This window comes from Pungitius pungitius, unplaced genomic scaffold, assembly GCF_949316345.1.
Source record: "Pungitius pungitius unplaced genomic scaffold, fPunPun2.1 scaffold_34, whole genome shotgun sequence".
In the NCBI taxonomy this organism is placed as follows: domain Eukaryota; kingdom Metazoa; phylum Chordata; class Actinopteri; order Perciformes; family Gasterosteidae; genus Pungitius; species Pungitius pungitius.
The window spans coordinates 262,010-288,203 of record NW_026909849.1 but is presented as its reverse complement, the minus strand read 5'-3'; the positions used below and the strand labels follow the sequence as shown (position 1 = coordinate 288,203).

General features: G+C 42.6%; 53 non-coding genes across 53 annotated transcripts; all 53 read left to right on the top strand.

Moving 5' to 3' along the window:
* Positions 1–28: 28 nt before the first annotated feature.
* LOC134114339 (5S ribosomal RNA) lies at positions 29–147 on the top strand. The gene has a single exon (XR_009946705.1). It is a non-coding gene; the product is annotated as a 5S ribosomal RNA (ribosomal RNA).
* A 397-nt stretch (positions 148–544) lies between these two features.
* LOC134115009 (5S ribosomal RNA) lies at positions 545–663 on the top strand. The gene has a single exon (XR_009947371.1). It is a non-coding gene; the product is annotated as a 5S ribosomal RNA (ribosomal RNA).
* Positions 664–1,002: 339 nt separating this feature from the next.
* Positions 1,003–1,121, top strand: LOC134115008 (5S ribosomal RNA). Its single transcript, XR_009947370.1, has one exon. It is a non-coding gene; the product is annotated as a 5S ribosomal RNA (ribosomal RNA).
* Positions 1,122–1,517: 396 nt separating this feature from the next.
* Positions 1,518–1,636, top strand: LOC134115006 (5S ribosomal RNA). The gene has a single exon (XR_009947368.1). It is a non-coding gene; the product is annotated as a 5S ribosomal RNA (ribosomal RNA).
* Positions 1,637–2,031: 395 nt separating this feature from the next.
* LOC134114518 (5S ribosomal RNA) lies at positions 2,032–2,150 on the top strand. The gene has a single exon (XR_009946885.1). It is a non-coding gene; the product is annotated as a 5S ribosomal RNA (ribosomal RNA).
* A 396-nt stretch (positions 2,151–2,546) lies between these two features.
* Positions 2,547–2,665, top strand: LOC134115005 (5S ribosomal RNA). The gene has a single exon (XR_009947367.1). It is a non-coding gene; the product is annotated as a 5S ribosomal RNA (ribosomal RNA).
* A 340-nt stretch (positions 2,666–3,005) lies between these two features.
* On the top strand, positions 3,006–3,124 carry LOC134115004 (5S ribosomal RNA). The gene has a single exon (XR_009947366.1). It is a non-coding gene; the product is annotated as a 5S ribosomal RNA (ribosomal RNA).
* A 396-nt stretch (positions 3,125–3,520) lies between these two features.
* LOC134115003 (5S ribosomal RNA) lies at positions 3,521–3,639 on the top strand. Its single transcript, XR_009947365.1, has one exon. It is a non-coding gene; the product is annotated as a 5S ribosomal RNA (ribosomal RNA).
* Positions 3,640–4,035: 396 nt separating this feature from the next.
* On the top strand, positions 4,036–4,154 carry LOC134114517 (5S ribosomal RNA). The gene has a single exon (XR_009946884.1). It is a non-coding gene; the product is annotated as a 5S ribosomal RNA (ribosomal RNA).
* Positions 4,155–4,551: 397 nt separating this feature from the next.
* LOC134115002 (5S ribosomal RNA) lies at positions 4,552–4,670 on the top strand. Its single transcript, XR_009947364.1, has one exon. It is a non-coding gene; the product is annotated as a 5S ribosomal RNA (ribosomal RNA).
* A 339-nt stretch (positions 4,671–5,009) lies between these two features.
* LOC134115001 (5S ribosomal RNA) lies at positions 5,010–5,128 on the top strand. The gene has a single exon (XR_009947363.1). It is a non-coding gene; the product is annotated as a 5S ribosomal RNA (ribosomal RNA).
* Positions 5,129–5,524: 396 nt separating this feature from the next.
* On the top strand, positions 5,525–5,643 carry LOC134115000 (5S ribosomal RNA). The gene has a single exon (XR_009947362.1). It is a non-coding gene; the product is annotated as a 5S ribosomal RNA (ribosomal RNA).
* Positions 5,644–6,038: 395 nt separating this feature from the next.
* Positions 6,039–6,157, top strand: LOC134114516 (5S ribosomal RNA). Its single transcript, XR_009946883.1, has one exon. It is a non-coding gene; the product is annotated as a 5S ribosomal RNA (ribosomal RNA).
* A 396-nt stretch (positions 6,158–6,553) lies between these two features.
* LOC134114999 (5S ribosomal RNA) lies at positions 6,554–6,672 on the top strand. The gene has a single exon (XR_009947361.1). It is a non-coding gene; the product is annotated as a 5S ribosomal RNA (ribosomal RNA).
* A 340-nt stretch (positions 6,673–7,012) lies between these two features.
* Positions 7,013–7,131, top strand: LOC134114998 (5S ribosomal RNA). The gene has a single exon (XR_009947360.1). It is a non-coding gene; the product is annotated as a 5S ribosomal RNA (ribosomal RNA).
* Positions 7,132–7,527: 396 nt separating this feature from the next.
* On the top strand, positions 7,528–7,646 carry LOC134114997 (5S ribosomal RNA). The gene has a single exon (XR_009947359.1). It is a non-coding gene; the product is annotated as a 5S ribosomal RNA (ribosomal RNA).
* A 396-nt stretch (positions 7,647–8,042) lies between these two features.
* Positions 8,043–8,161, top strand: LOC134114515 (5S ribosomal RNA). The gene has a single exon (XR_009946882.1). It is a non-coding gene; the product is annotated as a 5S ribosomal RNA (ribosomal RNA).
* A 397-nt stretch (positions 8,162–8,558) lies between these two features.
* Positions 8,559–8,677, top strand: LOC134114995 (5S ribosomal RNA). Its single transcript, XR_009947357.1, has one exon. It is a non-coding gene; the product is annotated as a 5S ribosomal RNA (ribosomal RNA).
* A 339-nt stretch (positions 8,678–9,016) lies between these two features.
* Positions 9,017–9,135, top strand: LOC134114994 (5S ribosomal RNA). The gene has a single exon (XR_009947356.1). It is a non-coding gene; the product is annotated as a 5S ribosomal RNA (ribosomal RNA).
* A 396-nt stretch (positions 9,136–9,531) lies between these two features.
* On the top strand, positions 9,532–9,650 carry LOC134114993 (5S ribosomal RNA). The gene has a single exon (XR_009947355.1). It is a non-coding gene; the product is annotated as a 5S ribosomal RNA (ribosomal RNA).
* Positions 9,651–10,045: 395 nt separating this feature from the next.
* LOC134114513 (5S ribosomal RNA) lies at positions 10,046–10,164 on the top strand. The gene has a single exon (XR_009946880.1). It is a non-coding gene; the product is annotated as a 5S ribosomal RNA (ribosomal RNA).
* Positions 10,165–10,560: 396 nt separating this feature from the next.
* LOC134114992 (5S ribosomal RNA) lies at positions 10,561–10,679 on the top strand. Its single transcript, XR_009947354.1, has one exon. It is a non-coding gene; the product is annotated as a 5S ribosomal RNA (ribosomal RNA).
* Positions 10,680–11,018: 339 nt separating this feature from the next.
* LOC134114991 (5S ribosomal RNA) lies at positions 11,019–11,137 on the top strand. The gene has a single exon (XR_009947353.1). It is a non-coding gene; the product is annotated as a 5S ribosomal RNA (ribosomal RNA).
* Positions 11,138–11,534: 397 nt separating this feature from the next.
* Positions 11,535–11,653, top strand: LOC134114990 (5S ribosomal RNA). Its single transcript, XR_009947352.1, has one exon. It is a non-coding gene; the product is annotated as a 5S ribosomal RNA (ribosomal RNA).
* Positions 11,654–11,992: 339 nt separating this feature from the next.
* On the top strand, positions 11,993–12,111 carry LOC134114989 (5S ribosomal RNA). Its single transcript, XR_009947351.1, has one exon. It is a non-coding gene; the product is annotated as a 5S ribosomal RNA (ribosomal RNA).
* A 340-nt stretch (positions 12,112–12,451) lies between these two features.
* Positions 12,452–12,570, top strand: LOC134114988 (5S ribosomal RNA). The gene has a single exon (XR_009947350.1). It is a non-coding gene; the product is annotated as a 5S ribosomal RNA (ribosomal RNA).
* Positions 12,571–12,966: 396 nt separating this feature from the next.
* On the top strand, positions 12,967–13,085 carry LOC134114512 (5S ribosomal RNA). Its single transcript, XR_009946879.1, has one exon. It is a non-coding gene; the product is annotated as a 5S ribosomal RNA (ribosomal RNA).
* Positions 13,086–13,482: 397 nt separating this feature from the next.
* LOC134114987 (5S ribosomal RNA) lies at positions 13,483–13,601 on the top strand. The gene has a single exon (XR_009947349.1). It is a non-coding gene; the product is annotated as a 5S ribosomal RNA (ribosomal RNA).
* Positions 13,602–13,940: 339 nt separating this feature from the next.
* On the top strand, positions 13,941–14,059 carry LOC134114986 (5S ribosomal RNA). The gene has a single exon (XR_009947348.1). It is a non-coding gene; the product is annotated as a 5S ribosomal RNA (ribosomal RNA).
* Positions 14,060–14,455: 396 nt separating this feature from the next.
* LOC134114984 (5S ribosomal RNA) lies at positions 14,456–14,574 on the top strand. The gene has a single exon (XR_009947346.1). It is a non-coding gene; the product is annotated as a 5S ribosomal RNA (ribosomal RNA).
* A 395-nt stretch (positions 14,575–14,969) lies between these two features.
* On the top strand, positions 14,970–15,088 carry LOC134114983 (5S ribosomal RNA). Its single transcript, XR_009947345.1, has one exon. It is a non-coding gene; the product is annotated as a 5S ribosomal RNA (ribosomal RNA).
* Positions 15,089–15,427: 339 nt separating this feature from the next.
* Positions 15,428–15,546, top strand: LOC134114982 (5S ribosomal RNA). The gene has a single exon (XR_009947344.1). It is a non-coding gene; the product is annotated as a 5S ribosomal RNA (ribosomal RNA).
* A 396-nt stretch (positions 15,547–15,942) lies between these two features.
* On the top strand, positions 15,943–16,061 carry LOC134114981 (5S ribosomal RNA). The gene has a single exon (XR_009947343.1). It is a non-coding gene; the product is annotated as a 5S ribosomal RNA (ribosomal RNA).
* Positions 16,062–16,456: 395 nt separating this feature from the next.
* Positions 16,457–16,575, top strand: LOC134114511 (5S ribosomal RNA). The gene has a single exon (XR_009946878.1). It is a non-coding gene; the product is annotated as a 5S ribosomal RNA (ribosomal RNA).
* A 396-nt stretch (positions 16,576–16,971) lies between these two features.
* LOC134114980 (5S ribosomal RNA) lies at positions 16,972–17,090 on the top strand. Its single transcript, XR_009947342.1, has one exon. It is a non-coding gene; the product is annotated as a 5S ribosomal RNA (ribosomal RNA).
* A 339-nt stretch (positions 17,091–17,429) lies between these two features.
* Positions 17,430–17,548, top strand: LOC134114979 (5S ribosomal RNA). Its single transcript, XR_009947341.1, has one exon. It is a non-coding gene; the product is annotated as a 5S ribosomal RNA (ribosomal RNA).
* Positions 17,549–17,887: 339 nt separating this feature from the next.
* LOC134114978 (5S ribosomal RNA) lies at positions 17,888–18,006 on the top strand. Its single transcript, XR_009947340.1, has one exon. It is a non-coding gene; the product is annotated as a 5S ribosomal RNA (ribosomal RNA).
* Positions 18,007–18,402: 396 nt separating this feature from the next.
* On the top strand, positions 18,403–18,521 carry LOC134114669 (5S ribosomal RNA). The gene has a single exon (XR_009947036.1). It is a non-coding gene; the product is annotated as a 5S ribosomal RNA (ribosomal RNA).
* A 396-nt stretch (positions 18,522–18,917) lies between these two features.
* LOC134114338 (5S ribosomal RNA) lies at positions 18,918–19,036 on the top strand. Its single transcript, XR_009946704.1, has one exon. It is a non-coding gene; the product is annotated as a 5S ribosomal RNA (ribosomal RNA).
* Positions 19,037–19,432: 396 nt separating this feature from the next.
* LOC134114721 (5S ribosomal RNA) lies at positions 19,433–19,551 on the top strand. Its single transcript, XR_009947088.1, has one exon. It is a non-coding gene; the product is annotated as a 5S ribosomal RNA (ribosomal RNA).
* A 339-nt stretch (positions 19,552–19,890) lies between these two features.
* LOC134114785 (5S ribosomal RNA) lies at positions 19,891–20,009 on the top strand. The gene has a single exon (XR_009947145.1). It is a non-coding gene; the product is annotated as a 5S ribosomal RNA (ribosomal RNA).
* A 396-nt stretch (positions 20,010–20,405) lies between these two features.
* Positions 20,406–20,524, top strand: LOC134114977 (5S ribosomal RNA). The gene has a single exon (XR_009947339.1). It is a non-coding gene; the product is annotated as a 5S ribosomal RNA (ribosomal RNA).
* A 396-nt stretch (positions 20,525–20,920) lies between these two features.
* LOC134114976 (5S ribosomal RNA) lies at positions 20,921–21,039 on the top strand. The gene has a single exon (XR_009947338.1). It is a non-coding gene; the product is annotated as a 5S ribosomal RNA (ribosomal RNA).
* A 396-nt stretch (positions 21,040–21,435) lies between these two features.
* Positions 21,436–21,554, top strand: LOC134114975 (5S ribosomal RNA). Its single transcript, XR_009947337.1, has one exon. It is a non-coding gene; the product is annotated as a 5S ribosomal RNA (ribosomal RNA).
* A 339-nt stretch (positions 21,555–21,893) lies between these two features.
* On the top strand, positions 21,894–22,012 carry LOC134114973 (5S ribosomal RNA). Its single transcript, XR_009947335.1, has one exon. It is a non-coding gene; the product is annotated as a 5S ribosomal RNA (ribosomal RNA).
* A 396-nt stretch (positions 22,013–22,408) lies between these two features.
* Positions 22,409–22,527, top strand: LOC134114972 (5S ribosomal RNA). The gene has a single exon (XR_009947334.1). It is a non-coding gene; the product is annotated as a 5S ribosomal RNA (ribosomal RNA).
* A 396-nt stretch (positions 22,528–22,923) lies between these two features.
* Positions 22,924–23,042, top strand: LOC134114971 (5S ribosomal RNA). Its single transcript, XR_009947333.1, has one exon. It is a non-coding gene; the product is annotated as a 5S ribosomal RNA (ribosomal RNA).
* A 396-nt stretch (positions 23,043–23,438) lies between these two features.
* LOC134114970 (5S ribosomal RNA) lies at positions 23,439–23,557 on the top strand. The gene has a single exon (XR_009947332.1). It is a non-coding gene; the product is annotated as a 5S ribosomal RNA (ribosomal RNA).
* Positions 23,558–23,953: 396 nt separating this feature from the next.
* LOC134114969 (5S ribosomal RNA) lies at positions 23,954–24,072 on the top strand. The gene has a single exon (XR_009947331.1). It is a non-coding gene; the product is annotated as a 5S ribosomal RNA (ribosomal RNA).
* A 339-nt stretch (positions 24,073–24,411) lies between these two features.
* On the top strand, positions 24,412–24,530 carry LOC134114968 (5S ribosomal RNA). The gene has a single exon (XR_009947330.1). It is a non-coding gene; the product is annotated as a 5S ribosomal RNA (ribosomal RNA).
* Positions 24,531–24,926: 396 nt separating this feature from the next.
* Positions 24,927–25,045, top strand: LOC134114967 (5S ribosomal RNA). Its single transcript, XR_009947329.1, has one exon. It is a non-coding gene; the product is annotated as a 5S ribosomal RNA (ribosomal RNA).
* A 396-nt stretch (positions 25,046–25,441) lies between these two features.
* Positions 25,442–25,560, top strand: LOC134114510 (5S ribosomal RNA). Its single transcript, XR_009946877.1, has one exon. It is a non-coding gene; the product is annotated as a 5S ribosomal RNA (ribosomal RNA).
* A 396-nt stretch (positions 25,561–25,956) lies between these two features.
* Positions 25,957–26,075, top strand: LOC134114720 (5S ribosomal RNA). The gene has a single exon (XR_009947087.1). It is a non-coding gene; the product is annotated as a 5S ribosomal RNA (ribosomal RNA).
* The last annotated feature ends 119 nt before the right edge of the window (positions 26,076–26,194 follow it).

Below are 26,194 nucleotides of genomic sequence, written 5' to 3'. Positions count from 1 at the left end.
TAAAGGATTAGGAAAAAGATAAAAAGCAGCTTACGACCATACCTCTCTGGTTCCGCCCGATCTCATCTGATCTCGGAAGCTAAGCAGAGCAGGGCCTGGTTAGTACCTGGATGGAAGACCGCCTGGGAATCCCAGGTGCCGTAAGCTTTTTCACTTCTCTCTGAAAGCCGCCGAGCGCCGCAGATTGTACACCTACAAATTACAAAAAGTATATCACATTGTCGAAGAGATGCATGTTTAGTGTTGTTTTAACGTTGGATATATAAGGAACTTAGACAATATCATCAAAATTGATTCCGTTTCATGGTTGCTAAATTAGTGTTGATCAACATTTAACAATTGGCATACTTTTGTTTGTAATTTAGCCGTTGAAATACAGGTGCTAACCCAACATGTTAGAATTGCCAGTGAAGAAAAGTAAAGTTACCTTCAGGTTTTAGGAACCTCTCTTGCCAATCCTAAGAACTGCTTCAATTTTAGAAAAAGAAACTTTTCTGATTATCTTTGACACGTTCTAAAGGATTAGGAAAAAGATATTAAAGCAGCTTACGGCCATACCTCTCTGGTTCCGCCCGATCTCGTCTGATCTCGGAAGCTAAGCAGAGCAGGGCCTGGTTAGTACCTGGATGGAAGACCGCCTGGGAATCCCAGGTGCCGTAAGCTTTTTCACTTCTCTCTCCGAAAGCCGCCCAGCGCCGCAGATTGTACACCTACACAATTGTAAAAAGTATTTCACATTGTAGAAGAGATGCAATAGGAAGAAGATGAAAGGTGGCTTACGTCCATACCATCGTCAGGCCATTTGAGGTGGCGGGGACTGCAATGGCCATCCACCGATTGGCTGGGACTCCTGGGCGGGTCTTCTCTAGTCCATCCAATTTTCGGCATAGGATGTCACAGCCTTCTTTGCATACCCTTATTTAACCCACACAAAGATGCCAACGGCAGGCGTGACATAATTTTTTGACGCATTATAAAGGATTAGGAAAAAGATAAAAAGCAGCTTACGGCCATACCTCTCTGGTTCCGCCCGATCTCGTCTGATCTCGGAAGCTAAGCAGAGCAGGGCCTGGTTAGTACCTGGATGGAAGACCGCCTGGGAATCCCAGGTGCCGTAAGCTTTTTCACTTCTCTCTGAAAGCCGCCGAGCGCCGCAGATTGTACACCTACAAATTACAAAAAGTATATCACATTGTCGAAGAGATGCATGTTTAGTGTTGTTTTAACGTTGGATATATAAGGAACTTAGACAATATCATCAAAATTGATTCCGTTTCATGGTTGCTAAATTAGTGTTGATCAACATTTAACAATTGGCCTACTTTTGTTTGTAATTTAGCCGTTGAAATACAGGTGCTAACCCAACATGTTAGAATTGCCAGTGAAGAAAAGTAAAGTTACCTTCAGGTTTTAGGAACCTCTCTTGCCAATCCTAAGAACTGCTTCAATTTTAGAAAAAGAAACTCTTCTGATTATCTTTGACACGTTTTAAAGGATTAGGAAAAAGATAAAAAGCAGCTTACGGCCATACCTCTCTGGTTCCGCCCGATCTCGTCTGATCTCGGAAGCTAAGCAGAGCAGGGCCTGGTTAGTACCTGGATGGAAGACCGCCTGGGAATCCCAGGTGCCGTAAGCTTTTCACTTCTCTCTGAAAGCTGCCGAGCGCCGCAGATTGTACACCTACAAATTACAAAAAGTACATCACATTGTCGAAGAGATGCATGTTTAGTGTTGTTTTAACGTTGGATATATAAGGAACTTAGACAATATCATCAAAATTGATTCCGTTTCATGGTTGCTAAATTAGTGTTGATCAACATTTAACAATTGGCATACTTTTGTTTGTAATTTAGCCGTTGAAATACAGGTGCTAACCCAACATGTTAGAATTGCCAGTGAAGAAAAGTAAAGTTACCTTCAGGTTTTAGGAACCTCTCTTGCCAATCCTAAGAACTGCTTCAATTTTAGAAAAAGAAACTCTTCTGATTATCTTTGACACGTTCTAAAGGATTAGGAAAAAGATAAAAAGCAGCTTACGGCCATACCTCTCTGGTTCCGCCCGATCTCGTCTGATCTCGGAAGCTAAGCAGAGCAGGGCCTGCTTAGTACCTGGATGGAAGACCGCCTGGGAATCCCAGGTGCCGTAAGCTTTTTCACTTCTCTCTGAAAGCCGCCGAGCGCCGCAGATTGTACACCTACAAATTACAAAAAGTATATCACATTGTCGAAGAGATGCATGTTTAGTGTTGTTTTAACGTTGGATATATAAGGAACTTAGACAATATCATCAAAATTGATTCCGTTTCATGGTTGCTAAATTAGTGTTGATCAACATTTAACAATTGGCCTACTTTTGTTTGTAATTTAGCCGTTGAAATACAGGTGCTAACCCAACATGTTAGAATTGCCAGTGAAGAAAAGTAAAGTTACCTTCAGGTTTTAGGAACCTCTCTTGCCAATCCTAAGAACTGCTTCAATTTTAGAAAAAGAAACTCTTCTGATTATCTTTGACACGTTCTAAAGGATTAGGAAAAAGATAAAAAGCAGCTTACGGCCATACCTCTCTGGTTCCGCCCGATCTCGTCTGATCTCGGAAGCTAAGCAGAGCAGGGCCTGGTTAGTACCTGGATGGAAGACCGCCTGGGAATCCCAGGTGCCGTAAGCTTTTTCACTTCTCTCTCCGAAAGCCGCCCAGCGCCGCAGATTGTACACCTACACAATTGTAAAAAGTATTTCACATTGTAGAAGAGATGCAATAGGAAGAAGATGAAAAGGTGGCTTACGTCCATACCATCGTCAGGCCATTTGAGGTGGCGGGGACTGCAATGGCCATCCACCGATTGGCTGGGACTCCTGGGCGGGTCTTCTCTAGTCCATCCAATTTTCGGTATAGGATGTCACAGCCTTCTTTGCATACCCTTATTTAACCCACACAAAGATGCCAACGGCAGGCGTGACATAATTTTTTGACGCATTATAAAGGATTAGGAAAAAGATAAAAAGCAGCTTACGGCCATACCTCTCTGGTTCCGCCCGATCTCGTCTGATCTCGGAAGCTAAGCAGAGCAGGGCCTGGTTAGTACCTGGATGGAAGACCGCCTGGGAATCCCAGGTGCCGTAAGCTTTTTCACTTCTCTCTGAAAGCCGCCGAGCGCCGCAGATTGTACACCTACAAATTACAAAAAGTATATCACATTGTCGAAGAGATGCATGTTTAGTGTTGTTTTAACGTTGGATATATAAGGAACTTAGACAATATCATCAAAATTGATTCCGTTTCATGGTTGCTAAATTAGTGTTGATCAACATTTAACAATTGGCCTACTTTTGTTTGTAATTTAGCCGTTGAAATACAGGTGCTAACCCAACATGTTAGAATTGCCAGTGAAGAAAAGTAAAGTTACCTTCAGGTTTTAGGAACCTCTCTTGCCAATCCTAAGAACTGCTTCAATTTTAGAAAAAGAAACTCTTCTGATTATCTTTGACACGTTTTAAAGGATTAGGAAAAAGATAAAAAGCAGCTTACGGCCATACCTCTCTGGTTCCGCCCGATCTCGTCTGATCTCGGAAGCTAAGCAGAGCAGGGCCTGGTTAGTACCTGGATGGAAGACCGCCTGGGAATCCCAGGTGCCGTAAGCTTTTTCACTTCTCTCTGAAAGCCGCCGAGCGCCGCAGATTGTACACCTACAAATTACAAAAAGTATATCACATTGTCGAAGAGATGCATGTTTAGTGTTGTTTTAACGTTGGATATATAAGGAACTTAGACAATATCATCAAAATTGATTCCGTTTCATGGTTGCTAAATTAGTGTTGATCAACATTTAACAATTGGCATACTTTTGTTTGTAATTTAGCCGTTGAAATACAGGTGCTAACCCAACATGTTAGAATTGCCAGTGAAGAAAAGTAAAGTTACCTTCAGGTTTTAGGAACCTCTCTTGCCAATCCTAAGAACTGCTTCAATTTTAGAAAAAGAAACTCTTCTGATTATCTTTGACACGTTCTAAAGGATTAGGAAAAAGATAAAAAGCAGCTTACGGCCATACCTCTCTGGTTCCGCCCGATCTCGTCTGATCTCGGAAGCTAAGCAGAGCAGGGCCTGCTTAGTACCTGGATGGAAGACCGCCTGGGAATCCCAGGTGCCGTAAGCTTTTTCACTTCTCTCTGAAAGCCGCCGAGCGCCGCAGATTGTACACCTACAAATTACAAAAAGTATATCACATTGTCGAAGAGATGCATGTTTAGTGTTGTTTTAACGTTGGATATATAAGGAACTTAGACAATATCATCAAAATTGATTCCGTTTCATGGTTGCTAAATTAGTGTTGATCAACATTTAACAATTGGCCTACTTTTGTTTGTAATTTAGCCGTTGAAATACAGGTGCTAACCCAACATGTTAGAATTGCCAGTGAAGAAAAGTAAAGTTACCTTCAGGTTTTAGGAACCTCTCTTGCCAATCCTAAGAACTGCTTCAATTTTAGAAAAAGAAACTTTTCTGATTATCTTTGACACGTTCTAAAGGATTAGGAAAAAGATATTAAAGCAGCTTACGGCCATACCTCTCTGGTTCCGCCCGATCTCGTCTGATCTCGGAAGCTAAGCAGAGCAGGGCCTGGTTAGTACCTGGATGGAAGACCGCCTGGGAATCCCAGGTGCCGTAAGCTTTTTCACTTCTCTCTCCGAAAGCCGCCCAGCGCCGCAGATTGTACACCTACACAATTGTAAAAAGTATTTCACATTGTAGAAGAGATGCAATAGGAAGAAGATGAAAGGTGGCTTACGTCCATACCATCGTCAGGCCATTTGAGGTGGCGGGGACTGCAATGGCCATCCACCGATTGGCTGGGACTCCTGGGCGGGTCTTCTCTAGTCCATCCAATTTTCGGCATAGGATGTCACAGCCTTCTTTGCATACCCTTATTTAACCCACACAAAGATGCCAACGGCAGGCGTGACATAATTTTTTGACGCATTATAAAGGATTAGGAAAAAGATAAAAAGCAGCTTACGGCCATACCTCTCTGGTTCCGCCCGATCTCGTCTGATCTCGGAAGCTAAGCAGAGCAGGGCCTGGTTAGTACCTGGATGGAAGACCGCCTGGGAATCCCAGGTGCCGTAAGCTTTTTCACTTCTCTCTGAAAGCCGCCGAGCGCCGCAGATTGTACACCTACAAATTACAAAAAGTATATCACATTGTCGAAGAGATGCATGTTTAGTGTTGTTTTAACGTTGGATATATAAGGAACTTAGACAATATCATCAAAATTGATTCCGTTTCATGGTTGCTAAATTAGTGTTGATCAACATTTAACAATTGGCCTACTTTTGTTTGTAATTTAGCCGTTGAAATACAGGTGCTAACCCAACATGTTAGAATTGCCAGTGAAGAAAAGTAAAGTTACCTTCAGGTTTTAGGAACCTCTCTTGCCAATCCTAAGAACTGCTTCAATTTTAGAAAAAGAAACTCTTCTGATTATCTTTGACACGTTTTAAAGGATTAGGAAAAAGATAAAAAGCAGCTTACGGCCATACCTCTCTGGTTCCGCCCGATCTCGTCTGATCTCGGAAGCTAAGCAGAGCAGGGCCTGGTTAGTACCTGGATGGAAGACCGCCTGGGAATCCCAGGTGCCGTAAGCTTTTCACTTCTCTCTGAAAGCTGCCGAGCGCCGCAGATTGTACACCTACAAATTACAAAAAGTACATCACATTGTCGAAGAGATGCATGTTTAGTGTTGTTTTAACGTTGGATATATAAGGAACTTAGACAATATCATCAAAATTGATTCCGTTTCATGGTTGCTAAATTAGTGTTGATCAACATTTAACAATTGGCATACTTTTGTTTGTAATTTAGCCGTTGAAATACAGGTGCTAACCCAACATGTTAGAATTGCCAGTGAAGAAAAGTAAAGTTACCTTCAGGTTTTAGGAACCTCTCTTGCCAATCCTAAGAACTGCTTCAATTTTAGAAAAAGAAACTCTTCTGATTATCTTTGACACGTTCTAAAGGATTAGGAAAAAGATAAAAAGCAGCTTACGGCCATACCTCTCTGGTTCCGCCCGATCTCGTCTGATCTCGGAAGCTAAGCAGAGCAGGGCCTGCTTAGTACCTGGATGGAAGACCGCCTGGGAATCCCAGGTGCCGTAAGCTTTTTCACTTCTCTCTGAAAGCCGCCGAGCGCCGCAGATTGTACACCTACAAATTACAAAAAGTATATCACATTGTCGAAGAGATGCATGTTTAGTGTTGTTTTAACGTTGGATATATAAGGAACTTAGACAATATCATCAAAATTGATTCCGTTTCATGGTTGCTAAATTAGTGTTGATCAACATTTAACAATTGGCCTACTTTTGTTTGTAATTTAGCCGTTGAAATACAGGTGCTAACCCAACATGTTAGAATTGCCAGTGAAGAAAAGTAAAGTTACCTTCAGGTTTTAGGAACCTCTCTTGCCAATCCTAAGAACTGCTTCAATTTTAGAAAAAGAAACTCTTCTGATTATCTTTGACACGTTCTAAAGGATTAGGAAAAAGATAAAAAGCAGCTTACGGCCATACCTCTCTGGTTCCGCCCGATCTCGTCTGATCTCGGAAGCTAAGCAGAGCAGGGCCTGGTTAGTACCTGGATGGAAGACCGCCTGGGAATCCCAGGTGCCGTAAGCTTTTTCACTTCTCTCTCCGAAAGCCGCCCAGCGCCGCAGATTGTACACCTACACAATTGTAAAAAGTATTTCACATTGTAGAAGAGATGCAATAGGAAGAAGATGAAAAGGTGGCTTACGTCCATACCATCGTCAGGCCATTTGAGGTGGCGGGGACTGCAATGGCCATCCACCGATTGGCTGGGACTCCTGGGCGGGTCTTCTCTAGTCCATCCAATTTTCGGTATAGGATGTCACAGCCTTCTTTGCATACCCTTATTTAACCCACACAAAGATGCCAACGGCAGGCGTGACATAATTTTTTGACGCATTATAAAGGATTAGGAAAAAGATAAAAAGCAGCTTACGGCCATACCTCTCTGGTTCCGCCCGATCTCGTCTGATCTCGGAAGCTAAGCAGAGCAGGGCCTGGTTAGTACCTGGATGGAAGACCGCCTGGGAATCCCAGGTGCCGTAAGCTTTTTCACTTCTCTCTGAAAGCCGCCGAGCGCCGCAGATTGTACACCTACAAATTACAAAAAGTATATCACATTGTCGAAGAGATGCATGTTTAGTGTTGTTTTAACGTTGGATATATAAGGAACTTAGACAATATCATCAAAATTGATTCCGTTTCATGGTTGCTAAATTAGTGTTGATCAACATTTAACAATTGGCCTACTTTTGTTTGTAATTTAGCCGTTGAAATACAGGTGCTAACCCAACATGTTAGAATTGCCAGTGAAGAAAAGTAAAGTTACCTTCAGGTTTTAGGAACCTCTCTTGCCAATCCTAAGAACTGCTTCAATTTTAGAAAAAGAAACTCTTCTGATTATCTTTGACACGTTTTAAAGGATTAGGAAAAAGATAAAAAGCAGCTTACGGCCATACCTCTCTGGTTCCGCCCGATCTCGTCTGATCTCGGAAGCTAAGCAGAGCAGGGCCTGGTTAGTACCTGGATGGAAGACCGCCTGGGAATCCCAGGTGCCGTAAGCTTTTTCACTTCTCTCTGAAAGCCGCCGAGCGCCGCAGATTGTACACCTACAAATTACAAAAAGTATATCACATTGTCGAAGAGATGCATGTTTAGTGTTGTTTTAACGTTGGATATATAAGGAACTTAGACAATATCATCAAAATTGATTCCGTTTCATGGTTGCTAAATTAGTGTTGATCAACATTTAACAATTGGCATACTTTTGTTTGTAATTTAGCCGTTGAAATACAGGTGCTAACCCAACATGTTAGAATTGCCAGTGAAGAAAAGTAAAGTTACCTTCAGGTTTTAGGAACCTCTCTTGCCAATCCTAAGAACTGCTTCAATTTTAGAAAAAGAAACTCTTCTGATTATCTTTGACACGTTCTAAAGGATTAGGAAAAAGATAAAAAGCAGCTTACGGCCATACCTCTCTGGTTCCGCCCGATCTCGTCTGATCTCGGAAGCTAAGCAGAGCAGGGCCTGCTTAGTACCTGGATGGAAGACCGCCTGGGAATCCCAGGTGCCGTAAGCTTTTTCACTTCTCTCTGAAAGCCGCCGAGCGCCGCAGATTGTACACCTACAAATTACAAAAAGTATATCACATTGTCGAAGAGATGCATGTTTAGTGTTGTTTTAACGTTGGATATATAAGGAACTTAGACAATATCATCAAAATTGATTCCGTTTCATGGTTGCTAAATTAGTGTTGATCAACATTTAACAATTGGCCTACTTTTGTTTGTAATTTAGCCGTTGAAATACAGGTGCTAACCCAACATGTTAGAATTGCCAGTGAAGAAAAGTAAAGTTACCTTCAGGTTTTAGGAACCTCTCTTGCCAATCCTAAGAACTGCTTCAATTTTAGAAAAAGAAACTTTTCTGATTATCTTTGACACGTTCTAAAGGATTAGGAAAAAGATATTAAAGCAGCTTACGGCCATACCTCTCTGGTTCCGCCCGATCTCGTCTGATCTCGGAAGCTAAGCAGAGCAGGGCCTGGTTAGTACCTGGATGGAAGACCGCCTGGGAATCCCAGGTGCCGTAAGCTTTTTCACTTCTCTCTCCGAAAGCCGCCCAGCGCCGCAGATTGTACACCTACACAATTGTAAAAAGTATTTCACATTGTAGAAGAGATGCAATAGGAAGAAGATGAAAGGTGGCTTACGTCCATACCATCGTCAGGCCATTTGAGGTGGCGGGGACTGCAATGGCCATCCACCGATTGGCTGGGACTCCTGGGCGGGTCTTCTCTAGTCCATCCAATTTTCGGCATAGGATGTCACAGCCTTCTTTGCATACCCTTATTTAACCCACACAAAGATGCCAACGGCAGGCGTGACATAATTTTTTGACGCATTATAAAGGATTAGGAAAAAGATAAAAAGCAGCTTACGGCCATACCTCTCTGGTTCCGCCCGATCTCGTCTGATCTCGGAAGCTAAGCAGAGCAGGGCCTGGTTAGTACCTGGATGGAAGACCGCCTGGGAATCCCAGGTGCCGTAAGCTTTTTCACTTCTCTCTGAAAGCCGCCGAGCGCCGCAGATTGTACACCTACAAATTACAAAAAGTATATCACATTGTCGAAGAGATGCATGTTTAGTGTTGTTTTAACGTTGGATATATAAGGAACTTAGACAATATCATCAAAATTGATTCCGTTTCATGGTTGCTAAATTAGTGTTGATCAACATTTAACAATTGGCCTACTTTTGTTTGTAATTTAGCCGTTGAAATACAGGTGCTAACCCAACATGTTAGAATTGCCAGTGAAGAAAAGTAAAGTTACCTTCAGGTTTTAGGAACCTCTCTTGCCAATCCTAAGAACTGCTTCAATTTTAGAAAAAGAAACTCTTCTGATTATCTTTGACACGTTTTAAAGGATTAGGAAAAAGATAAAAAGCAGCTTACGGCCATACCTCTCTGGTTCCGCCCGATCTCGTCTGATCTCGGAAGCTAAGCAGAGCAGGGCCTGGTTAGTACCTGGATGGAAGACCGCCTGGGAATCCCAGGTGCCGTAAGCTTTTCACTTCTCTCTGAAAGCTGCCGAGCGCCGCAGATTGTACACCTACAAATTACAAAAAGTACATCACATTGTCGAAGAGATGCATGTTTAGTGTTGTTTTAACGTTGGATATATAAGGAACTTAGACAATATCATCAAAATTGATTCCGTTTCATGGTTGCTAAATTAGTGTTGATCAACATTTAACAATTGGCATACTTTTGTTTGTAATTTAGCCGTTGAAATACAGGTGCTAACCCAACATGTTAGAATTGCCAGTGAAGAAAAGTAAAGTTACCTTCAGGTTTTAGGAACCTCTCTTGCCAATCCTAAGAACTGCTTCAATTTTAGAAAAAGAAACTCTTCTGATTATCTTTGACACGTTCTAAAGGATTAGGAAAAAGATAAAAAGCAGCTTACGGCCATACCTCTCTGGTTCCGCCCGATCTCGTCTGATCTCGGAAGCTAAGCAGAGCAGGGCCTGCTTAGTACCTGGATGGAAGACCGCCTGGGAATCCCAGGTGCCGTAAGCTTTTTCACTTCTCTCTGAAAGCCGCCGAGCGCCGCAGATTGTACACCTACAAATTACAAAAAGTATATCACATTGTCGAAGAGATGCATGTTTAGTGTTGTTTTAACGTTGGATATATAAGGAACTTAGACAATATCATCAAAATTGATTCCGTTTCATGGTTGCTAAATTAGTGTTGATCAACATTTAACAATTGGCCTACTTTTGTTTGTAATTTAGCCGTTGAAATACAGGTGCTAACCCAACATGTTAGAATTGCCAGTGAAGAAAAGTAAAGTTACCTTCAGGTTTTAGGAACCTCTCTTGCCAATCCTAAGAACTGCTTCAATTTTAGAAAAAGAAACTCTTCTGATTATCTTTGACACGTTCTAAAGGATTAGGAAAAAGATAAAAAGCAGCTTACGGCCATACCTCTCTGGTTCCGCCCGATCTCGTCTGATCTCGGAAGCTAAGCAGAGCAGGGCCTGGTTAGTACCTGGATGGAAGACCGCCTGGGAATCCCAGGTGCCGTAAGCTTTTTCACTTCTCTCTCCGAAAGCCGCCCAGCGCCGCAGATTGTACACCTACACAATTGTAAAAAGTATTTCACATTGTAGAAGAGATGCAATAGGAAGAAGATGAAAGGTGGCTTACGTCCATACCATCGTCAGGCCATTTGAGGTGGCGGGGACTGCAATGGCCATCCACCGATTGGCTGGGACTCCTGGGCGGGTCTTCTCTAGTCCATCCAATTTTCGGCATAGGATGTCACAGCCTTCTTTGCATACCCTTATTTAACCCACACAAAGATGCCAACGGCAGGCGTGACATAATTTTTTGACGCATTATAAAGGATTAGGAAAAAGATAAAAAGCAGCTTACGGCCATACCTCTCTGGTTCCGCCCGATCTCGTCTGATCTCGGAAGCTAAGCAGAGCAGGGCCTGGTTAGTACCTGGATGGAAGACCGCCTGGGAATCCCAGGTGCCGTAAGCTTTTTCACTTCTCTCTGAAAGCCGCCGAGCGCCGCAGATTGTACACCTACAAATTACAAAAAGTATATCACATTGTCGAAGAGATGCATGTTTAGTGTTGTTTTAACGTTGGATATATAAGGAACTTAGACAATATCATCAAAATTGATTCCGTTTCATGGTTGCTAAATTAGTGTTGATCAACATTTAACAATTGGCCTACTTTTGTTTGTAATTTAGCCGTTGAAATACAGGTGCTAACCCAACATGTTAGAATTGCCAGTGAAGAAAAGTAAAGTTACCTTCAGGTTTTAGGAACCTCTCTTGCCAATCCTAAGAACTGCTTCAATTTTAGAAAAAGAAACTTTTCTGATTATCTTTGACACGTTCTAAAGGATTAGGAAAAAGATATTAAAGCAGCTTACGGCCATACCTCTCTGGTTCCGCCCGATCTCGTCTGATCTCGGAAGCTAAGCAGAGCAGGGCCTGGTTAGTACCTGGATGGAAGACCGCCTGGGAATCCCAGGTGCCGTAAGCTTTTTCACTTCTCTCTCCGAAAGCCGCCCAGCGCCGCAGATTGTACACCTACACAATTGTAAAAAGTATTTCACATTGTAGAAGAGATGCAATAGGAAGAAGATGAAAGGTGGCTTACGTCCATACCATCGTCAGGCCATTTGAGGTGGCGGGGACTGCAATGGCCATCCACCGATTGGCTGGGACTCCTGGGCGGGTCTTCTCTAGTCCATCCAATTTTCGGCATAGGATGTCACAGCCTTCTTTGCATACCCTTATTTAACCCACACAAAGATGCCAACGGCAGGCGTGACATAATTTTTTGACGCATTATAAAGGATTAGGAAAAAGATAAAAAGCAGCTTACGGCCATACCTCTCTGGTTCCGCCCGATCTCGTCTGATCTCGGAAGCTAAGCAGAGCAGGGCCTGGTTAGTACCTGGATGGAAGACCGCCTGGGAATCCCAGGTGCCGTAAGCTTTTTCACTTCTCTCTCCGAAAGCCGCCCAGCGCCGCAGATTGTACACCTACACAATTGTAAAAAGTATTTCACATTGTAGAAGAGATGCAATAGGAAGAAGATGAAAAGGTGGCTTACGTCCATACCATCGTCAGGCCATTTGAGGTGGCGGGGACTGCAATGGCCATCCACCGATTGGCTGGGACTCCTGGGCGGGTCTTCTCTAGTCCATCCAATTTTCGGTATAGGATGTCACAGCCTTCTTTGCATACCCTTATTTAACCCACACAAAGATGCCAACGGCAGGCGTGACATAATTTTTTGACGCATTATAAAGGATTAGGAAAAAGATAAAAAGCAGCTTACGGCCATACCTCTCTGGTTCCGCCCGATCTCGTCTGATCTCGGAAGCTAAGCAGAGCAGGGCCTGGTTAGTACCTGGATGGAAGACCGCCTGGGAATCCCAGGTGCCGTAAGCTTTTTCACTTCTCTCTGAAAGCCGCCGAGCGCCGCAGATTGTACACCTACAAATTACAAAAAGTATATCACATTGTCGAAGAGATGCATGTTTAGTGTTGTTTTAACGTTGGATATATAAGGAACTTAGACAATATCATCAAAATTGATTCCGTTTCATGGTTGCTAAATTAGTGTTGATCAACATTTAACAATTGGCATACTTTTGTTTGTAATTTAGCCGTTGAAATACAGGTGCTAACCCAACATGTTAGAATTGCCAGTGAAGAAAAGTAAAGTTACCTTCAGGTTTTAGGAACCTCTCTTGCCAATCCTAAGAACTGCTTCAATTTTAGAAAAAGAAACTCTTCTGATTATCTTTGACACGTTCTAAAGGATTAGGAAAAAGATAAAAAGCAGCTTACGGCCATACCTCTCTGGTTCCGCCCGATCTCGTCTGATCTCGGAAGCTAAGCAGAGCAGGGCCTGCTTAGTACCTGGATGGAAGACCGCCTGGGAATCCCAGGTGCCGTAAGCTTTTTCACTTCTCTCTGAAAGCCGCCGAGCGCCGCAGATTGTACACCTACAAATTACAAAAAGTATATCACATTGTCGAAGAGATGCATGTTTAGTGTTGTTTTAACGTTGGATATATAAGGAACTTAGACAATATCATCAAAATTGATTCCGTTTCATGGTTGCTAAATTAGTGTTGATCAACATTTAACAATTGGCCTACTTTTGTTTGTAATTTAGCCGTTGAAATACAGGTGCTAACCCAACATGTTAGAATTGCCAGTGAAGAAAAGTAAAGTTACCTTCAGGTTTTAGGAACCTCTCTTGCCAATCCTAAGAACTGCTTCAATTTTAGAAAAAGAAACTTTTCTGATTATCTTTGACACGTTCTAAAGGATTAGGAAAAAGATATTAAAGCAGCTTACGGCCATACCTCTCTGGTTCCGCCCGATCTCGTCTGATCTCGGAAGCTAAGCAGAGCAGGGCCTGGTTAGTACCTGGATGGAAGACCGCCTGGGAATCCCAGGTGCCGTAAGCTTTTTCACTTCTCTCTCCGAAAGCCGCCCAGCGCCGCAGATTGTACACCTACACAATTGTAAAAAGTATTTCACATTGTAGAAGAGATGCAATAGGAAGAAGATGAAAGGTGGCTTACGTCCATACCATCGTCAGGCCATTTGAGGTGGCGGGGACTGCAATGGCCATCCACCGATTGGCTGGGACTCCTGGGCGGGTCTTCTCTAGTCCATCCAATTTTCGGCATAGGATGTCACAGCCTTCTTTGCATACCCTTATTTAACCCACACAAAGATGCCAACGGCAGGCGTGACATAATTTTTTGACGCATTATAAAGGATTAGGAAAAAGATAAAAAGCAGCTTACGGCCATACCTCTCTGGTTCCGCCCGATCTCGTCTGATCTCGGAAGCTAAGCAGAGCAGGGCCTGGTTAGTACCTGGATGGAAGACCGCCTGGGAATCCCAGGTGCCGTAAGCTTTTTCACTTCTCTCTGAAAGCCGCCGAGCGCCGCAGATTGTACACCTACAAATTACAAAAAGTATATCACATTGTCGAAGAGATGCATGTTTAGTGTTGTTTTAACGTTGGATATATAAGGAACTTAGACAATATCATCAAAATTGATTCCGTTTCATGGTTGCTAAATTAGTGTTGATCAACATTTAACAATTGGCCTACTTTTGTTTGTAATTTAGCCGTTGAAATACAGGTGCTAACCCAACATGTTAGAATTGCCAGTGAAGAAAAGTAAAGTTACCTTCAGGTTTTAGGAACCTCTCTTGCCAATCCTAAGAACTGCTTCAATTTTAGAAAAAGAAACTCTTCTGATTATCTTTGACACGTTTTAAAGGATTAGGAAAAAGATAAAAAGCAGCTTACGGCCATACCTCTCTGGTTCCGCCCGATCTCGTCTGATCTCGGAAGCTAAGCAGAGCAGGGCCTGGTTAGTACCTGGATGGAAGACCGCCTGGGAATCCCAGGTGCCGTAAGCTTTTCACTTCTCTCTGAAAGCTGCCGAGCGCCGCAGATTGTACACCTACAAATTACAAAAAGTACATCACATTGTCGAAGAGATGCATGTTTAGTGTTGTTTTAACGTTGGATATATAAGGAACTTAGACAATATCATCAAAATTGATTCCGTTTCATGGTTGCTAAATTAGTGTTGATCAACATTTAACAATTGGCATACTTTTGTTTGTAATTTAGCCGTTGAAATACAGGTGCTAACCCAACATGTTAGAATTGCCAGTGAAGAAAAGTAAAGTTACCTTCAGGTTTTAGGAACCTCTCTTGCCAATCCTAAGAACTGCTTCAATTTTAGAAAAAGAAACTCTTCTGATTATCTTTGACACGTTCTAAAGGATTAGGAAAAAGATAAAAAGCAGCTTACGGCCATACCTCTCTGGTTCCGCCCGATCTCGTCTGATCTCGGAAGCTAAGCAGAGCAGGGCCTGGTTAGTACCTGGATGGAAGACCGCCTGGGAATCCCAGGTGCCGTAAGCTTTTTCACTTCTCTCTCCGAAAGCCGCCCAGCGCCGCAGATTGTACACCTACACAATTGTAAAAAGTATTTCACATTGTAGAAGAGATGCAATAGGAAGAAGATGAAAGGTGGCTTACGTCCATACCATCGTCAGGCCATTTGAGGTGGCGGGGACTGCAATGGCCATCCACCGATTGGCTGGGACTCCTGGGCGGGTCTTCTCTAGTCCATCCAATTTTCGGCATAGGATGTCACAGCCTTCTTTGCATACCCTTATTTAACCCACACAAAGATGCCAACGGCAGGCGTGACATAATTTTTTGACGCATTATAAAGGATTAGGAAAAAGATAAAAAGCAGCTTACGGCCATACCTCTCTGGTTCCGCCCGATCTCGTCTGATCTCGGAAGCTAAGCAGAGCAGGGCCTGGTTAGTACCTGGATGGAAGACCGCCTGGGAATCCCAGGTGCCGTAAGCTTTTTCACTTCTCTCTGAAAGCCGCCGAGCGCCGCAGATTGTACACCTACAAATTACAAAAAGTATATCACATTGTCGAAGAGATGCATGTTTAGTGTTGTTTTAACGTTGGATATATAAGGAACTTAGACAATATCATCAAAATTGATCCCGTTTCATGGTTGCTAAATTAGTGTTGATCAACATTTAACAATTGGCCTACTTTTGTTTGTAATTTAGCCGTTGAAATACAGGTGCTAACCCAACATGTTAGAATTGCCAGTGAAGAAAAGTAAAGTTACCTTCAGGTTTTAGGAACCTCTCTTGCCAATCCTAAGAACTGCTTCAATTTTAGAAAAAGAAACTCTTCTGTTTATCTTTGACACGTTTTAAAGGATTAGGAAAAAGATAAAAAGCAGCTTACGGCCATACCTCTCTGGTTCCGCCCGATCTCGTCTGATCTCGGAAGCTAAGCAGAGCAGGGCCTGGTTAGTACCTGGATGGAAGACCGCCTGGGAATCCCAGGTGCCGTAAGCTTTTCACTTCTCTCTGAAAGCTGCCGAGCGCCGCAGATTGTACACCTACAAATTACAAAAAGTACATCACATTGTCGAAGAGATGCATGTTTAGTGTTGTTTTAACGTTGGATATATAAGGAACTTAGACAATATCATCAAAATTGATTCCGTTTCATGGTTGCTAAATTAGTGTTGATCAACATTTAACAATTGGCATACTTTTGTTTGTAATTTAGCCGTTGAAATACAGGTGCTAACCCAACATGTTAGAATTGCCAGTGAAGAAAAGTAAAGTTACCTTCAGGTTTTAGGAACCTCTCTTGCCAATCCTAAGAACTGCTTCAATTTTAGAAAAAGAAACTCTTCTGATTATCTTTGACACGTTCTAAAGGATTAGGAAAAAGATAAAAAGCAGCTTACGGCCATACCTCTCTGGTTCCGCCCGATCTCGTCTGATCTCGGAAGCTAAGCAGAGCAGGGCCTGCTTAGTACCTGGATGGAAGACCGCCTGGGAATCCCAGGTGCCGTAAGCTTTTTCACTTCTCTCTGAAAGCCGCCGAGCGCCGCAGATTGTACACCTACAAATTACAAAAAGTATATCACATTGTCGAAGAGATGCATGTTTAGTGTTGTTTTAACGTTGGATATATAAGGAACTTAGACAATATCATCAAAATTGATTCCGTTTCATGGTTGCTAAATTAGTGTTGATCAACATTTAACAATTGGCCTACTTTTGTTTGTAATTTAGCCGTTGAAATACAGGTGCTAACCCAACATGTTAGAATTGCCAGTGAAGAAAAGTAAAGTTACCTTCAGGTTTTAGGAACCTCTCTTGCCAATCCTAAGAACTGCTTCAATTTTAGAAAAAGAAACTCTTCTGATTATCTTTGACACGTTCTAAAGGATTAGGAAAAAGATAAAAAGCAGCTTACGGCCATACCTCTCTGGTTCCGCCCGATCTCGTCTGATCTCGGAAGCTAAGCAGAGCAGGGCCTGGTTAGTACCTGGATGGAAGACCGCCTGGGAATCCCAGGTGCCGTAAGCTTTTTCACTTCTCTCTCCGAAAGCCGCCCAGCGCCGCAGATTGTACACCTACACAATTGTAAAAAGTATTTCACATTGTAGAAGAGATGCAATAGGAAGAAGATGAAAGGTGGCTTACGTCCATACCATCGTCAGGCCATTTGAGGTGGCGGGGACTGCAATGGCCATCCACCGATTGGCTGGGACTCCTGGGCGGGTCTTCTCTAGTCCATCCAATTTTCGGTATAGGATGTCACAGCCTTCTTTGCATACCCTTATTTAACCCACACAAAGATGCCAACGGCAGGCGTGACATAATTTTTTGACGCATTATAAAGGATTAGGAAAAAGATAAAAAGCAGCTTACGGCCATACCTCTCTGGTTCCGCCCGATCTCGTCTGATCTCGGAAGCTAAGCAGAGCAGGGCCTGGTTAGTACCTGGATGGAAGACCGCCTGGGAATCCCAGGTGCCGTAAGCTTTTTCACTTCTCTCTCCGAAAGCCGCCCAGCGCCGCAGATTGTACACCTACACAATTGTAAAAAGTATTTCACATTGTAGAAGAGATGCAATAGGAAGAAGATGAAAGGTGGCTTACGTCCATACCATCGTCAGGCCATTTGAGGTGGCGGGGACTGCAATGGCCATCCACCGATTGGCTGGGACTCCTGGGCGGGTCTTCTCTAGTCCATCCAATTTTCGGCATAGGATGTCACAGCCTTCTTTGCATACCCTTATTTAACCCACACAAAGATGCCAACGGCAGGCGTGACATAATTTTTTGACGCATTATAAAGGATTAGGAAAAAGATAAAAAGCAGCTTACGGCCATACCTCTCTGGTTCCGCCCGATCTCGTCTGATCTCGGAAGCTAAGCAGAGCAGGGCCTGGTTAGTACCTGGATGGAAGACCGCCTGGGAATCCCAGGTGCCGTAAGCTTTTTCACTTCTCTCTGAAAGCCGCCGAGCGCCGCAGATTGTACACCTACAAATTACAAAAAGTATATCACATTGTCGAAGAGATGCATGTTTAGTGTTGTTTTAACGTTGGATATATAAGGAACTTAGACAATATCATCAAAATTGATTCCGTTTCATGGTTGCTAAATTAGTGTTGATCAACATTTAACAATTGGCCTACTTTTGTTTGTAATTTAGCCGTTGAAATACAGGTGCTAACCCAACATGTTAGAATTGCCAGTGAAGAAAAGTAAAGTTACCTTCAGGTTTTAGGAACCTCTCTTGCCAATCCTAAGAACTGCTTCAATTTTAGAAAAAGAAACTCTTCTGATTATCTTTGACACGTTTTAAAGGATTAGGAAAAAGATAAAAAGCAGCGTACGGCCATACCTCTCTGGTTCCGCCCGATTTCGTCTGATCTCGGAAGCTAAGCAGAGCAGGGCCTGGTTAGTACCTGGATGGAAGACCGCCTGGGAATCCCAGGTGCCGTAAGCTTTTTCACTTCTCTCTGAAAGCCGCCGAGCGCCGCAGATTGTACACCTACAAATTACAAAAAGTATATCACATTGTCGAAGAGATGCATGTTTAGTGTTGTTTTAACGTTGGATATATAAGGAACTTAGACAATATCATCAAAATTGATTCCGTTTCATGGTTGCTAAATTAGTGTTGATCAACATTTAACAATTGGCCTACTTTTGTTTGTAATTTAGCCGTTGAAATACAGGTGCTAACCCAACATGTTAGAATTGCAAGTGAAGAAAAGTAAAGTTACCTTCAGGTTTTAGGAACCTCTCTTGCCAATCCTAAGAACTGCTTCAATTTTAGAAAAAGAAACTCTTCTGATTATCTTTGACACGTTTTAAAGGATTAGGAAAAAGATAAAAAGCAGCTTACGACCATACCTCTCTGGTTCCGCCCGATCTCATCTGATCTCGGAAGCTAAGCAGAGCAGGGCCTGGTTAGTACCTGGATGGAAGACCGCCTGGGAATCCCAGGTGCCGTAAGCTTTTTCACTTCTCTCTGAAAGCCGCCGAGCGCCGCAGATTGTACACCTACAAATTACAAAAAGTATATCACATTGTCGAAGAGATGCATGTTTAGTGTTGTTTTAACGTTGGATATATAAGGAACTTAGACAATATCATCAAAATTGATTCCGTTTCATGGTTGCTAAATTAGTGTTGATCAACATTTAACAATTGGCATACTTTTGTTTGTAATTTAGCCGTTGAAATACAGGTGCTAACCCAACATGTTAGAATTGCCAGTGAAGAAAAGTAAAGTTACCTTCAGGTTTTAGGAACCTCTCTTGCCAATCCTAAGAACTGCTTCAATTTTAGAAAAAGAAACTCTTCTGATTATCTTTGACACGTTTTAAAGGATTAGGAAAAAGATAAAAAGCAGCGTACGGCCATACCTCTCTGGTTCCGCCCGATCTCGTCTGATCTCGGAAGCTAAGCAGAGCAGGGCCTGGTTAGTACCTGGATGGAAGACCGCCTGGGGATCCCAGGTGCCGTAAGCTTTTTCTCTTCTCTCTCCGAAAGCCGCCCAGCGCCGCAGATTGTACACCTACACAATTGTAAAAAGTATTTCACATTGTAGAAGAGATGCAATAGGAAGAAGATGAAAGGTGGCTTACGTCCATACCATCGTCAGGCCATTTGAGGTGGCGGGGACTGCAATGGCCATCCACCGATTGGCTGGGACTTCTGGGCGGGTCTTCTCTAGTCCATCCAATTTTCGGCATAGGATGTCACAGCCTTCTTTGCATACCCTTATTTAACCCACACAAAGATGCCAACGGCAGGCGTGACATAATTTTTTGACGCATTATAAAGGATTAGGAAAAAGATAAAAAGCAGCTTACGGCCATACCTCTCTGGTTCCGCCCGATCTCGTCTGATCTCGGAAGTTAAGCAGAGCAGGGCCTGGTTAGTACCTGGATGGAAGACCGCCTGGGAATCCCAGGTGCCGTAAGCTTTTTCACTTCTCTCTGAAAGCCGCCGAGCGCCGCAGATTGTACACCTACAAATTACAAAAAGTACATCACATTGTCGAAGAGATGCATGTTTAGTGTTGTTTTAACGTTGGATATATAAGGAACTTAGACAATATCATCAAAATTGATTCCGTTTCATGGTTGCTAAATTAGTGTTGATCAACATTTAACAATTGGCCTACTTTTGTTTGTAATTTAGCCGTTGAAATACAGGTGCTAACCCAACATGTTAGAATTGCCAGTGAAGAAAAGTAAAGTTACCTTCAGGTTTTAGGAACCTCTCTTGCCAATCCTAAGAACTGCTTCAATTTTAGAAAAAGAAACTCTTCTGATTATCTTTGACACGTTTTAAAGGATTAGGAAAAAGATAAAAAGCAGCTTACGGCCATACCTCTCTGGTTCCGCCCGATCTCGTCTGATCTCGGAAGCTAAGCAGAGCAGGGCCTGGTTAGTACCTGGATGGAAGACCGCCTGGGAATCCCAGGTGCCGTAAGCTTTTTCACTTCTCTCTGAAAGCTGCCGAGCGCCGCAGATTGTACACCTACAAATTACAAAAAGTACATCACATTGTCGAAGAGATGCATGTTTAGTGTTGTTTTAACGTTGGATATATAAGGAACTTAGACAATATCATCAAAATTGATTCCGTTTCATGGTTGCTAAATTAGTGTTGATCAACATTTAACAATTGGCATACTTTTGTTTGTAATTTAGCCGTTGAAATACAGGTGCTAACCCAACATGTTAGAATTGCCAGTGAAGAAAAGTAAAGTTACCTTCAGGTTTTAGGAACCTCTCTTGCCAATCCTAAGAACTGCTTCAATTTTAGAAAAAGAAACTCTTCTGATTATCTTTGACACGTTTTAAAGGATTAGGAAAAAGATAAAAAGCAGCTTACGGCCATACCTCTCTGGTTCCGCCCGATCTCGTCTGATCTCGGAAGCTAAGCAGAGCAGGGCCTGGTTAGTACCTGGATGGAAGACCGCCTGGGAATCCCAGGTGCCGTAAGCTTTTTCACTTCTCTCTGAAAGCTGCCGAGCGCCGCAGATTGTACACCTACAAATTACAAAAAGTACATCACATTGTCGAAGAGATGCATGTTTAGTGTTGTTTTAACGTTGGATATATAAGGAACTTAGACAATATCATCAAAATTGATTCCGTTTCATGGTTGCTAAATTAGTGTTGATCAACATTTAACAATTGGCATACTTTTGTTTGTAATTTAGCCGTTGAAATACAGGTGCTAACCCAACATGTTAGAATTGCCAGTGAAGAAAAGTAAAGTTACCTTCAGGTTTTAGGAACCTCTCTTGCCAATCCTAAGAACTGCTTCAATTTTAGAAAAAGAAACTCTTCTGATTATCTTTGACACGTTTTAAAGGATTAGGAAAAAGATCAAAAGCAGCTTACGGCCATACCTCTCTGGTTCCGCCCGATCTCGTCTGATCTCGGAAGCTAAGCAGAGCAGGGCCTGGTTAGTACCTGGATGGAAGACCGCCTGGGAATCCCAGGTGCCGTAAGCTTTTTCACTTCTCTCTCCGAAAGCCGCCCAGCGCCGCAGATTGTACACCTACACAATTGTAAAAAGTATTTCACATTGTAGAAGAGATGCAATAGGAAGAAGATGAAAGGTGGCTTACGTCCATACCATCGTCAGGCCATTTGAGGTGGCGGGGACTGCAATGGCCATCCACCGATTGGCTGGGACTCCTGGGCGGGTCTTCTCTAGTCCATCCAATTTTCGGTATAGGATGTCACAGCCTTCTTTGCATACCCTTATTTAACCCACACAAAGATGCCAACGGCAGGCGTGACATAATTTTTTGACGCATTATAAAGGATTAGGAAAAAGATAAAAAGCAGCTTACGGCCATACCTCTCTGGTTCCGCCCGATCTCGTCTGATCTCGGAAGCTAAGCAGAGCAGGGCCTGGTTAGTACCTGGATGGAAGACCGCCTGGGAATCCCAGGTGCCGTAAGCTTTTTCACTTCTCTCTGAAAGCCGCCGAGCGCCGCAGATTGTACACCTACAAATTACAAAAAGTATATCACATTGTCGAAGAGATGCATGTTTAGTGTTGTTTTAACGTTGGATATATAAGGAACTTAGACAATATCATCAAAATTGATTCCGTTTCATGGTTGCTAAATTAGTGTTGATCAACATTTAACAATTGGCCTACTTTTGTTTGTAATTTAGCCGTTGAAATACAGGTGCTAACCCAACATGTTAGAATTGCCAGTGAAGAAAAGTAAAGTTACCTTCAGGTTTTAGGAACCTCTCTTGCCAATCCTAAGAACTGCTTCAATTTTAGAAAAAGAAACTCTTCTGATTATCTTTGACACGTTTTAAAGGATTAGGAAAAAGATAAAAAGCAGCTTACGGCCATACCTCTCTGGTTCCGCCCGATCTCGTCTGATCTCGGAAGCTAAGCAGAGCAGGGCCTGGTTAGTACCTGGATGGAAGACCGCCTGGGAATCCCAGGTGCCGTAAGCTTTTTCACTTCTCTCTGAAAGCCGCCGAGCGCCGCAGATTGTACACCTACAAATTACAAAAAGTATATCACATTGTCGAAGAGATGCATGTTTAGTGTTGTTTTAACGTTGGATATATAAGGAACTTAGACAATATCATCAAAATTGATTCCGTTTCATGGTTGCTAAATTAGTGTTGATCAACATTTAACAATTGGCCTACTTTTGTTTGTAATTTAGCCGTTGAAATACAGGTGCTAACCCAACATGTTAGAATTGCCAGTGAAGAAAAGTAAAGTTACCTTCAGGTTTTAGGAACCTCTCTTGCCAATCCTAAGAACTGCTTCAATTTTAGAAAAAGAAACTCTTCTGATTATCTTTGACACGTTTTAAAGGATTAGGAAAAAGATAAAAAGCAGCTTACGGCCATACCTCTCTGGTTCCGCCCGATCTCGTCTGATCTCGGAAGCTAAGCAGAGCAGGGCCTGGTTAGTACCTGGATGGAAGACCGCCTGGGAATCCCAGGTGCCGTAAGCTTTTTCACTTCTCTCTGAAAGCTGCCGAGCGCCGCAGATTGTACACCTACAAATTACAAAAAGTACATCACATTGTCGAAGAGATGCATGTTTAGTGTTGTTTTAACGTTGGATATATAAGGAACTTAGACAATATCATCAAAATTGATTCCGTTTCATGGTTGCTAAATTAGTGTTGATCAACATTTAACAATTGGCATACTTTTGTTTGTAATTTAGCCGTTGAAATACAGGTGCTAACCCAACATGTTAGAATTGCCAGTGAAGAAAAGTAAAGTTACCTTCAGGTTTTAGGAACCTCTCTTGCCAATCCTAAGAACTGCTTCAATTTTAGAAAAAGAAACTCTTCTGATTATCTTTGACACGTTTTAAAGGATTAGGAAAAAGATAAAAAGCAGCTTACGGCCATACCTCTCTGGTTCCGCCCGATCTCGTCTGATCTCGGAAGCTAAGCAGAGCAGGGCCTGGTTAGTACCTGGATGGAAGACCGCCTGGGAATCCCAGGTGCCGTAAGCTTTTTCACTTCTCTCTGAAAGCTGCCGAGCGCCGCAGATTGTACACCTACAAATTACAAAAAGTACATCACATTGTCGAAGAGATGCATGTTTAGTGTTGTTTTAACGTTGGATATATAAGGAACTTAGACAATATCATCAAAATTGATTCCGTTTCATGGTTGCTAAATTAGTGTTGATCAACATTTAACAATTGGCATACTTTTGTTTGTAATTTAGCCGTTGAAATACAGGTGCTAACCCAACATGTTAGAATTGCCAGTGAAGAAAAGTAAAGTTACCTTCAGGTTTTAGGAACCTCTCTTGCCAATCCTAAGAACTGCTTCAATTTTAGAAAAAGAAACTCTTCTGATTATCTTTGACACGTTTTAAAGGATTAGGAAAAAGATCAAAAGCAGCTTACGGCCATACCTCTCTGGTTCCGCCCGATCTCGTCTGATCTCGGAAGCTAAGCAGAGCAGGGCCTGGTTAGTACCTGGATGGAAGACCGCCTGGGAATCCCAGGTGCCGTAAGCTTTTTCACTTCTCTCTCCGAAAGCCGCCCAGCGCCGCAGATTGTACACCTACACAATTGTAAAAAGTATTTCACATTGTAGAAGAGATGCAATAGGAAGAAGATGAAAGGTGGCTTACGTCCATACCATCGTCAGGCCATTTGAGGTGGCGGGGACTGCAATGGCCATCCACCGATTGGCTGGGACTCCTGGGCGGGTCTTCTCTAGTCCATCCAATTTTCGGTATAGGATGTCACAGCCTTCTTTGCATACCCTTATTTAACCCACACAAAGATGCCAACGGCAGGCGTGACATAATTTTTTGACGCATTATAAAGGATTAGGAAAAAGATAAAAAGCAGCTTACGGCCATACCTCTCTGGTTCCGCCCGATCTCGTCTGATCTCGGAAGCTAAGCAGAGCAGGGCCTGGTTAGTACCTGGATGGAAGACCGCCTGGGAATCCCAGGTGCCGTAAGCTTTTTCACTTCTCTCTGAAAGCCGCCGAGCGCCGCAGATTGTACACCTACAAATTACAAAAAGTATATCACATTGTCGAAGAGATGCATGTTTAGTGTTGTTTTAACGTTGGATATATAAGGAACTTAGACAATATCATCAAAATTGATTCCGTTTCATGGTTGCTAAATTAGTGTTGATCAACATTTAACAATTGGCCTACTTTTGTTTGTAATTTAGCCGTTGAAATACAGGTGCTAACCCAACATGTTAGAATTGCCAGTGAAGAAAAGTAAAGTTACCTTCAGGTTTTAGGAACCTCTCTTGCCAATCCTAAGAACTGCTTCAATTTTAGAAAAAGAAACTCTTCTGATTATCTTTGACACGTTTTAAAGGATTAGGAAAAAGATAAAAAGCAGCTTACGGCCATACCTCTCTGGTTCCGCCCGATCTCGTCTGATCTCGGAAGCTAAGCAGAGCAGGGCCTGGTTAGTACCTGGATGGAAGACCGCCTGGGAATCCCAGGTGCCGTAAGCTTTTTCACTTCTCTCTGAAAGCCGCCGAGCGCCGCAGATTGTACACCTACAAATTACAAAAAGTATATCACATTGTCGAAGAGATGCATGTTTAGTGTTGTTTTAACGTTGGATATATAAGGAACTTAGACAATATCATCAAAATTGATTCCGTTTCATGGTTGCTAAATTAGTGTTGATCAACATTTAACAATTGGCATACTTTTGTTTGTAATTTAGCCGTTGAAATACAGGTGCTAACCCAACATGTTAGAATTGCCAGTGAAGAAAAGTAAAGTTACCTTCAGGTTTTAGGAACCTCTCTTGCCAATCCTAAGAACTGCTTCAATTTTAGAAAAAGAAACTCTTCTGATTATCTTTGACACGTTCTAAAGGATTAGGAAAAAGATAAAAAGCAGCTTACGGCCATACCTCTCTGGTTCCGCCCGATCTCGTCTGATCTCGGAAGCTAAGCAGAGCAGGGCCTGCTTAGTACCTGGATGGAAGACCGCCTGGGAATCCCAGGTGCCGTAAGCTTTTTCACTTCTCTCTGAAAGCCGCCGAGCGCCGCAGATTGTACACCTACAAATTACAAAAAGTATATCACATTGTCGAAGAGATGCATGTTTAGTGTTGTTTTAACGTTGGATATATAAGGAACTTAGACAATATCATCAAAATTGATTCCGTTTCATGGTTGCTAAATTAGTGTTGATCAACATTTAACAATTGGCCTACTTTTGTTTGTAATTTAGCCGTTGAAATACAGGTGCTAACCCAACATGTTAGAATTGCCAGTGAAGAAAAGTAAAGTTACCTTCAGGTTTTAGGAACCTCTCTTGCCAATCCTAAGAACTGCTTCAATTTTAGAAAAAGAAACTCTTCTGATTATCTTTGACACGTTTTAAAGGATTAGGAAAAAGATAAAAAGCAGCGTACGGCCATACCTCTCTGGTTCCGCCCGATCTCGTCTGATCTCGGAAGCTAAGCAGAGCAGGGCCTGGTTAGTACCTGGATGGAAGACCGCCTGGGGATCCCAGGTGCCGTAAGCTTTTTCTCTTCTCTCTCCGAAAGCCGCCCAGCGCCGCAGATTGTACACCTACACAATTGTAAAAAGTATTTCACATTGTAGAAGAGATGCAATAGGAAGAAGATGAAAGGTGGCTTACGT